Genomic DNA, 10,278 nt, shown 5'->3' with positions numbered 1-10,278 from the left:
GACGATTTTCGTCATAATACGTCAAATTTAAAAATTTCAAAATCAGTTCTAAGTCGGCATACTCTATCATTCTGTCTACTCTGTCATAGATGTGTATTAAATATGACTATTATATTATTATAATAAAAATATTGAAGATATGTAAAGAATAAAAGTACAAAATATATTTCCGTTATCTGGTACCCGTACGTAACACAAGTCCTTCAGGTACCTACTTAGCACGTCGGGGGCAAAACTGACGTGTGTGTACGTCCATTTTTTAAAATGCTTTATATTATACAGGCTGTAACAAAAATAAGTTACAATACTTTAGGGTGTGTATGTGTTCCTTGTTCACTGTGAAAGTAGCGGCGCTGAAAGACCAAAAATTTTTTTCACTTTTGTATGGGGAAACTCGTGACGCTCGGCCCTTGCACATTTAGCTTTCAGAGCTGCTACTTTCACAGTGAACTCTCTACAAGGAACACGTACACACCCTAAAGTATTATCACTTATTTTTGTTACACACTGTATTTTGTTTTCTGCTGCCTTTGAAACTTTAATTGACCTCTGGTTTAGGCTCTGTCTGCACCGTGGGGGATAAAGACGAGATTATAATATTATGTTATTAGGGTTCCGTACCCAAAGCGTAAAAACGGGACCCTGGCAAAGAGAGAAAATTTAGAGAGATGTGTAGGGTCCAAAAGGCAAGTGTATGCCTTTTGGACCCTACACATCTCTAACCAGTTTACGGTTCAAACTAGTGGGATGTAGTTCTTAATAATTCCTTTTAAAATAATATTTTATTTTTTATTGTTATTAATATTTATTGTTATTTTGTATTTTTGTAACAAACTGTAACGACACGATGTTGAAATAAAAACCTTATTGAAAATACGCCTAATAAAATATATAGGTATATAATTTAATAATCCCTATACCTCAATTAGACCTGGATCCCAGAAGGATAAGACATATTTTACTCTCTCATTGATGAAACCATAGGTTGTTAGTAGTGCCTCGTGTACTTAGAATACCTGCGAATTTGTGTAGCTCTAAGTGTGACACCTGGTCAGGTACCAGGTAACAAAGTTGAGTGAAAATTAGTCTTACTTATTTTCAAATGGCTAATATTTATATATAATTTGTAGATTATTGTTCTGAACTAGTATCATGTAGTGTAAGACATTTTTCAATGACTAAAACTATTATCAGACGTTTTAAAAATAACTTTTTGCAATTTTTTTTTCAAAGGCATTATATTTTAAATTAATATAACACCTTAGAAGACAATACGATATTGCAAGAATTTATTTTCTACTAGCTGTTGCCCGCGACTTTTTCCGTGTCAGCATACTGCATAGTAATAATAACAAAGATGGATAATTTTCCCCTGTTTCCTTACCCAAAGAGTAAAAACGGGACCCGATAACAAAGATATTTCAGCCTGTCCGTCTGTCTGTCTGTCCATATCCAGACTGACTGATGAAATAGAACATATTCTGTATATTAATTATATTGTATGTATTTATAGTTTTTAAATTACGCGACAAAAACCATTTTATCACTTACGCCCTTTCCATTTTTGCTGTTCCATTGCTTGTTTACTATGAGAGACCGGCCCGGCCGCAATACAAAACAAGCAATCTAAAACGTATGCAACACAGTTTTTTACTTTAACGCGGTGTTACCTTAGCTGATGACGACAAGGATGATGACTGAAACAGGCAGTGTCGTGATTGGATGAACGGTGAAAATTATAATGATTTTGTTGATGATTACGATGAATAAATAACAGACAAATACTTGCAGTTAATTATTATAATCATAGTAAAATTTATTATTTTATCTGATGTCTTTTCTACAAAAAAATAAAATAAAATGCCTTATAAAACGAAATTGCTCCAAATAGCTTTACTTTTATATAAATTTACTTCAATATTTTAATTATGAGATAACACCCACAACTTCATTTCGCATAATTCCGGGATAAAAGTATCATATTTCCTAAAAAGTTAAGTATTTCCGTCCCAAATTTCAGTAAAATTGGTAAAGCGGTTTGTGCGTGTAGAGGTTACAGACAGACAGACAGACATTTTTACACATTATGAGTGAGTGAGAGTGAGTAGAGCTCCATGTAGAGCTTCACAAATTCAAAGGTATTCTAAGTACATAAGGAACTACTGAGAACCTAAGGTTTGATCCATATTGTGATAGTAAGTTGTCTTATCGCTCTGTGATCTGGGTCTAACAGGTAGGCACTTGACTAGGTACATGACCAAAAAATACTCAATTGTATCCATACTTTAATAATATTTACTACATGTTAGAAAGGGGAGGTACAGTCTGGATATGGACAGACAGACAGACGGACAGGCTGAAATATTTTTGCTATCGGGTCCCGGGTTTTTACCCTTTAGGTAAGGAAACAGGGGAAAATTCTCCATCTTTGTTATTATACTATGCAGTATGCTGTCTCGGACAAAGTCGCGGGCAACAGCTAGTAGAACATAAATTCTTGCAATATCGTATTGTCTTCTAAGGTGTTATATTAATTTATAAAATAAAAATAACGCCTTTGAATAATAATAGCAACAAAGTTATTTTTAAAACGTCTGATAATAGTTTTGGTCATTGAAAAGTGTCTTACACTACATGATACTAGTTCAGAACAATAATCTACAAATTATATATAAACTAGATGTCCCGCGCGGCTTCGCCCGCGTAAATTAGGAATTTTACGGAAACCGTACATTTTCCCATAAAAAATAGCTTATGTCCCTACTCCCTTCACTTGGTCTACTCTATATCTGTGCCAAATATTGCCATAAAAATTGCTCCAGTAGTTCGTAATTTCTAATATTTCCCCCGTTTTTCCAACATTTTCCTGAGTTTCTTCGGTCGTATTAGTCTTAGCGTGATAATATTATATAGCCTATAGTCTTACTCGATAAATTAGCTATCTAACACTGAAATAAGTTTTTAAATCGGACCAGTAGTTCCTGAAATTAGCGCGTTCAAGCAAACATATTCTCAAGCAATATTAACTATAGATTATTTTCAATTATCGCTTGACAAACTCGAGTCTCGATCTAAAAGACTATGAAAAATACCAATAACAGAGTCATTATAGGCTCATAAGTTATGAGTCATAACCATGGGACGATGTATTCTAAGTATAAAATGGTAGTGATGATGATGATGAATGTAATTTGCATAGTGGCATAAATGCTTTCCGTTCTTAAAACAACGCCGAAACTCCCAAACTTGTATCTATAAAGAATCAGGTGTTCTCTCAGCACCTTCCGAACCACGGTATACCAGGTATACCTCGGTGCAAAATCTTACTTGTTGGTAGCATATGCTTAGAATACTTCTCACGAAACCGAAGTCACCACATGTTTCCATATAAATTTTGAGGAGTTCCCTCGATTACTTATGCATCCTTCATCAGATCACCACTTTTGTAAATATAATACCAAATTGGGATGATACCCTATATACTAAAAGAAAAATTTTGAAAATCGGTTAACAAACGGCGGAGTAATCATTGAACATAAGAAAACGAACAGCCCCCGTAGACAAATGGCAAAACGCTAACTCTAACGCTAACGCTAGCGCTACAAAATGTATGGATTTGACATTAGTTTTCGCTAGCGAAGCGATGACTTATGTCAAATCGCATACATTTTGTAGCGCTAGCGTTAGCGTTAGCGCTTTGCCACTTGTCTACAGGCCCTGATCACCTCCCCCATTTTGAAAGTCGGTTAAAATTGTAGCCTATGTGTTATTCTGATGTATAAGCTATATTATTGTAAAGTTTCATTAACATCCGTTCCGTAGTTTTTGCGTGAAAGAGTAACAAACATCCATACATCCACACATCCATACATCCAAACAAACTTTCGCCTTTTTATTATTAGTAGGATTAGTAGGATAGTAGGAAGTAGGATTTACATTTGCGACCTTACCGCTTTCAACGGTTTCTTCCAGACACTTGGCGATAATTCCGCGTCGTCCTTTTTCACCTGGCATATGAAAGACGGGCGTGAGTGTGAAGAAAGAAGGACGATGTTTGACTTGTGAGTCTGGAGCGCTTTTAAAGGTTAAATGAATATTTGCGAAGATAATATTACATACAGCTCGAGAAGGCTTTAAATGAATGTGGGTGGAAGTTTTGCCGGGAATGTCAAAGAGTGATGTAGTGTTTTTTTTATATTATTTTCCTAAAATTGTGTTATCTGGGTTTTTAATGTGTAATATTGGTAGGATATTAACCATCAGATATTCGTTATCATGCACACAGGGCCCCCGTAAGGGCTACTGGCGCCTGTGTGCAAAAAAGAGATTTTGCCGCTCTTTAGGCAATTTTTTTGGGTCCTTGGTTTTGGCGACCCTAAAGATGGCGATTTGGCGCCCCTAGAGGATGGCGCCTGTGTGCATTGCACACATTGCACTTATGGTCGCGGGGGCCCTGCGTGCACAAGTATGGAAAAGTGATGTAATAACCAGAAACGTGCTCTTATGTGTTCCCTCCAAAACTCCATCGAAAGTTCCAGTAAAGCGTCTACCACTTTACTGAATCGACCGACTTGACTTCTTGACTGTATTGACTTTATACTTAGACTTTGACTAGACTTTAGACCTGACTGACCTGACGATATAGAAAAAAATGTATTGAAGAATATTGTTTTCCCGCCATAATATTATACTCGACCCTGGCCATGGCTATAGCCGAAGTGCCATTATAAGAAGAAAAAAAAAGTGGGTGACATTGACGGGAGCGCTGCTGGTAAAGCCTAAAGGAGAACTCTCAAATACATGTCAAAAAAGACGTTCTTGAATGTTTTTGTATAGCCGGCGCCAGACATGGGCTTCAAAGTTTGAGCAAACTTTGCACAAATAGGAAAATGCCAGCAATAACTTTGCACAAATAGGCAAATGTCAGTGCCACACTTGGCGAATTTGCGTATTTGAAGACCTTCGGTTCGTAACCATTTCAACAAACTGCACTCTTTCGCTCCTAATTTGTTATGCTGCAGTGAGAACGGCCTATCTAACGAACGACCTAGTGAGTACCTACCCATAACCCACCTATTCTTCCTAGATCACTTATATTATACTAAAAGATGTCCTGTAAAATTGTTTTTAGGCGCGAATAGCATTAGTTATGAGCCACTGAATAAAGTTGTACCTCGAGTGGAGTCTTGGGAGCCAATTTTAGAATGTGAGAAAAGTTCATCTTCAAAAAAATTACCCAATTATGAGATTTTTACAAATGTAACACAGATTGTGTATTCTCAAAACTTTACATTCGAAATATTTCGTGCAAAGATTGCTCGAGTCGAACGAGTAAGACCGGTTATTTCTAAGATGTCTGAATCCGTACATTTCATTAGCTAAGGTATGGTCAGTCAACAGTTTTCCAATCATTTAAAAGCGCTCGAAATCTTTACTTCGTCGAATAAGTGTGATGCAACCACATTAAAATATTGATACTGTTATTGTCGAAATTGATTTTTTAATCTTCCATTTATTGTTTCTACAACCCAACATCACATTGACACTTTCTTTGACACATTTGCCCGTAGTATGGTATGTAAGGAAGCGAACTCTACCATTAAGTCATGTCTTACTAGACGCATACTGCATAGACTTATCCAATATTTTTCTTGTCATTTTGAAATCTGTAGATAGTCTTTCATTCGATTTTCTTGTGTGTAGTTTCGTAAGGACTGTAGCAAGAGCCATTCCGGCCTTTTTTCTATGTCGCCGTGCAATACTTGGTGTGCTTTGGAGAATTTCGTTGAAACATTGGCCAATGTTATAACGAAATACACTGTCATTGATTAAAGATAGCCGTTCAAAGTCTAGAAAAGACTTGCGGTTTTCTTAAATGTCCATCATATCTTTAATCATTGTTGGTGAGAAAGAGCTTAATACATGTTGTCGTTTCAATAACTTGCCATATTGAGCTGGATTGCTCTTTGCATACACATGATCCTCTAGGAATATAAAATTATTTTTCCTGGAGAATCGTTGCTCTCAGAGCAATATTAATTCTCTGAAGGTTATTATTGTCACAATGAGCATGAATGCACAAGTGGGAATTAATGGTGCTCGTAAATATCCAGGTAAATCGACTGCCTGCATTCTGTTTACTTGAACCGCTAGATTTCGAACCTTTTGATTAATGTTTAGTACTGGGTTCTGCTAATGCTGAATTGTTACCTTCTTGCATTGGTTCATCGTATCTCTCTTCTATTATTTGCGGTTGTTGTTGAGTAACATAGCGCTGAGCACGTTGAAAACATGTCGGCATATTAGTTAGCACCTCCCTTCCTGAGTCCCAGGGACTCACAACAAAATTTTTAATCGCCATAATTCAAAAGTCTTAGCAGCTAGTTTCTTCCACGTCTCAGTACCTTCATGTAGTGACGCGGGCGACATGGTGCCGAGAGGATCAGTGCGTACATTCCATATTTGGATAGTTATGACACCGAGTGAGTCCCAGGGACTCGTACTAGTGAATTATGTTATGATTATTTTTATTTATTGCATGTTGAAAACATGGTTGGCATATTCGTTCGCCTCCATTAACCCTTAATTCACTTCCTGAGTCCCAGGGACTCACAAAAAAATTTGTAACCGCCATAATTCAAAAGTATTAGTAGCTATTTTCTTCCACGTCTCAGTACCTTCATGTAGTGACGCGTACATTCCATATTTGGTGAGTTATGACGACGAGTGAGTCCCAGGGGCTCATACAAGTGAATTATTTTATGATTATTTTTATTTATTAAAGTTTTGAAATGTTCATTTTTCACCATTATTATAATTCAAATTATGGATGCTTTATTTTTATGATACTGTACAATTGGACGTAGTTACATGAAAAGGATCCAATCAACATCAAGTCATTTTCGAGATATTGACATTTTGAAGTTTATGACGTATTTCTTCATAGGTATTAATTATAAAATAAGTTGTCAGTATATTGTTAACGTGTATTATTATATTTATTTTTATTGGTTATAGTACAATCAAACACAATATTGTATTTTAGGAGATATTTGTTAAAATATGCATTTGGATCCTTTTCGCTAAATAACAGTTTATATTGTGCACGCTCAAGACTTAATTCATTAAAACGACCCATGTAAAACATATATACCTATTCATTATTATTATTTTTTCAATAAAACATTAATTTTTATTATTATAACTTTAATTTTATTTTAAAAAAAAACAATCATACAGAATGCCATTCTGAAACTTAAAACACAAAACATGAATTATTTAAAGAAATAGGTACCTAGTACCTACTGAAGTTTAATTTCAATACGAAAAAAAGAGTAACAGTAATCTTATTAGTTAACCGCCAAGTTTAGGGGAAACTGGGGACACTTGATCACCATTTTGGTTTTTTGCTTATATTTTTTTCAAATTTAGTTCTATAAGTAAAAATAATAAATACATGTTTATTACAACATGCATGTTTATTACTGTTCCCCATTATTTGATTATTATATTTATGAGCGCTTCATTTTTTTTTTTGCATTTTCCCAAAACTTTCCAAAAGGAACAAGTGTCCCATATTCTGGGAGACTTGATCCCAGTAACGGGTAGACTTGATCAAGGGGGATCAAGTCTCCCTAATGCAAACTTTAAATAAATGAAAACCCGGTTTGGTTATAAAAGTATAATTTATTATAAAAAAATTATGAATATAATTAGCTTTATATGTCTTAAGTATTAATTTCAGTGTCATTATTGGGACGTTATACTCTTTGGTCGTATTTCCCTCCAATACCTTGTTCACAGCTTCTTTAAGAATTTGTGGGTCAACACGTATACGTGGTTTTGCATGTTCTTTTCTTTTATATGTTCTTCCCATTTTATAATTACCTAACCTAAAATAAACGAAAAAAAACTGACAAATTGAATGTATTGACTTGGTTGATGGGGGACACTTGATCCCGGAATCAAGTGTAAGGTTGGGTCGCCTAAGATCGGACGCATTAGCCGAAAATTTTAGAGGTGCTGCATTTTTATTTTATTTCTCTTGATTCGATGTCGTTTTTCTTTTGCGGTCTTCTGTAAATTGATGACAAAGAAATATTGTTTAACCCCTAATTTTTGGTTTGCGCTAGATGATATTTTTCTAAGCAAATTAAGCGTTTAAAAAGCAGACTTTTTCAACTTACCATAGTGAAGAAAAAAACATTTCAGCCGAAGATCGGACTATGTGGTATCTTCAGTTCTATACGTTTAATAATAAAGTACACATTAGGAAAACATCCGGACTTACGTCCATACATTTATCAATGATCCGGTCAAAAATTACTCAAAAGATTTGACACATACGATTCTTTTTCTTTTTTTTTTGCGTTTTTATAGTCCGGTCTTCCCTCCTCATCCTAATTAAGTTTCTCAAACTTTTATCCTTCGAGTCTTAGGAATAAATAATGAAAAGGTACACATACCTTAGATTGGATAGTCATAGCGTCATTAGATAGTAGATATACGAGGGGTGATCCAAAAGTAATGATAATCAATAATAAACACAAGGAATAAAATAGAAAAATAAATTTATTTCTCAACATAGTCTCCAAGCAAGTCTATATGTCATTTAGTCCATCTCTTTTCCAAACCTAAAATTCCCTTAGAAAAAAAATCTTTATCTTGACTCTCAAAAAAGTCCTCAACCGCGGCCATCACGTCGCTATCATCGTTTCTTGCCTCGGAGGTGTTCCTTGAGTCGTGGAAAGAGATAGAAGTCACTGGGGGCTAGATCTGGTGAATAGGGGGGGTGTTCCACCAGCTCAAAGCCCGCTTCCTGAATGGCAGTCATGGCAATTGCAGCTTTGTGAGCCGGTGCGTTGTCTTGATGGAACAGTACTCCAGCCCGCAGTTTGCCTCGCCTTTTCTCCTTAATAGCCTCCCGCAATCTTCTTATTTGTTCTGCATAGTAGGAGCCTGTAATAGTGGCCCCCTTTTCCAAGTAGTCCACCATGATTATTCCTTCAGCGTCCCAAAAAACAGACGCCATAACCTTCCCTGCTGAGCTTGACACTTTGAATTTCTTCGGAGTCGGTTCATCGGATCGTTTCCATGTCATTGATTGTTGTTTTGTTTCAGGATCAAAATGGTGGACCCAGGTCTCGTCCATGGTCACAAAACGTGACAAAAAATTATCCTTGTCTGCCTTGAACTTTTCGAGATTTGCACTTGACATGTCGACTCGTTTCTTCTTTTGCTCGTCGTTTAACATTTTCGGTACCCAACGCGCGGAGACCTTTCTCATATGCAATTCGTTTGCAAGGATTCTTTGAATGTTGCCATATGAGAGCCCTGTGACCTCAGCTACATGCCTGATAGTCACTCTTCGATCTTCCAATACAACTTCTTCAACTTTTTTCACATTTTCTTCAGTGAGGGACGTCGATGGGCGTCCTTCGCGGTGTTCGTCTTCCGTCGATGTTCTTCCCAGCTTAAACTCCTAAGCCCAGCGTGCAACTGTGGAATATGGAGGAGAAGAGTCCCCTAATGTTTCCACCAAGTCGCTGTGTATGTCTTTTGTAGACATTTTTTTCAAGCAGAGGTATTTAATGACAGCTCTGATTTCGTGTTTTTCCATTTTGATGTTCACTCCTTGACAGTCCGTATTCAAATGAATGTAGCTCCCGGGAATCGTGGCCTATTTATATGATTTTTTTTTTCTGAACTAGTGGGTAACTGAGCAAGTGACTGATATTTTTTTTGTATTTTTGTGTGCACTAGATATAACTGATTATCATTACTTTTGGATCACCCCTCGTAAACAATATATAAAAGCACATATTTTAGTTTCTAAATTTTTTTTAACTTGTAATCTGAGAAAGGTACTACTCAGGAGTCAGGACTGACTTACAAATATTACTTTCATTAAAATTGTGATGCATAAAATAATAATAAGTGTGGGCATTGTAATAGGACCTATTACAATAGAAATAAAAACTACCTGATAGGTTAATCAATTTTATTTGGAAAGTTGTACAATAAAAAACAAATAATTATTACTCTTATAAAAAAATATACCTTTTAACTATCAGTCTCAAAAAATTAACAGTCTTTTTATATACCCTCAGATAACTGGTAAAAATTAAAATGTAGCTAGCCTACAGATTCAGCATACCTTGTCAACTTTGGCACTAACTAGTGTTAACAAAAAAAAATCCAAATAGTAAAATTCTTATCATAAAATTTAACGTATTATTGCAATTTTTGGTAAGTAGTTACAGGCATAGTTTACTTAAA

Source organism: Aricia agestis, chromosome 3 (assembly GCF_905147365.1).
Source record: "Aricia agestis chromosome 3, ilAriAges1.1, whole genome shotgun sequence".
NCBI classification, from domain to species: Eukaryota; Metazoa; Arthropoda; class Insecta; order Lepidoptera; family Lycaenidae; genus Aricia; species Aricia agestis.
The sequence above is the reverse complement of the archived record's forward strand: the minus strand, read 5'-3'. Positions refer to the sequence as shown.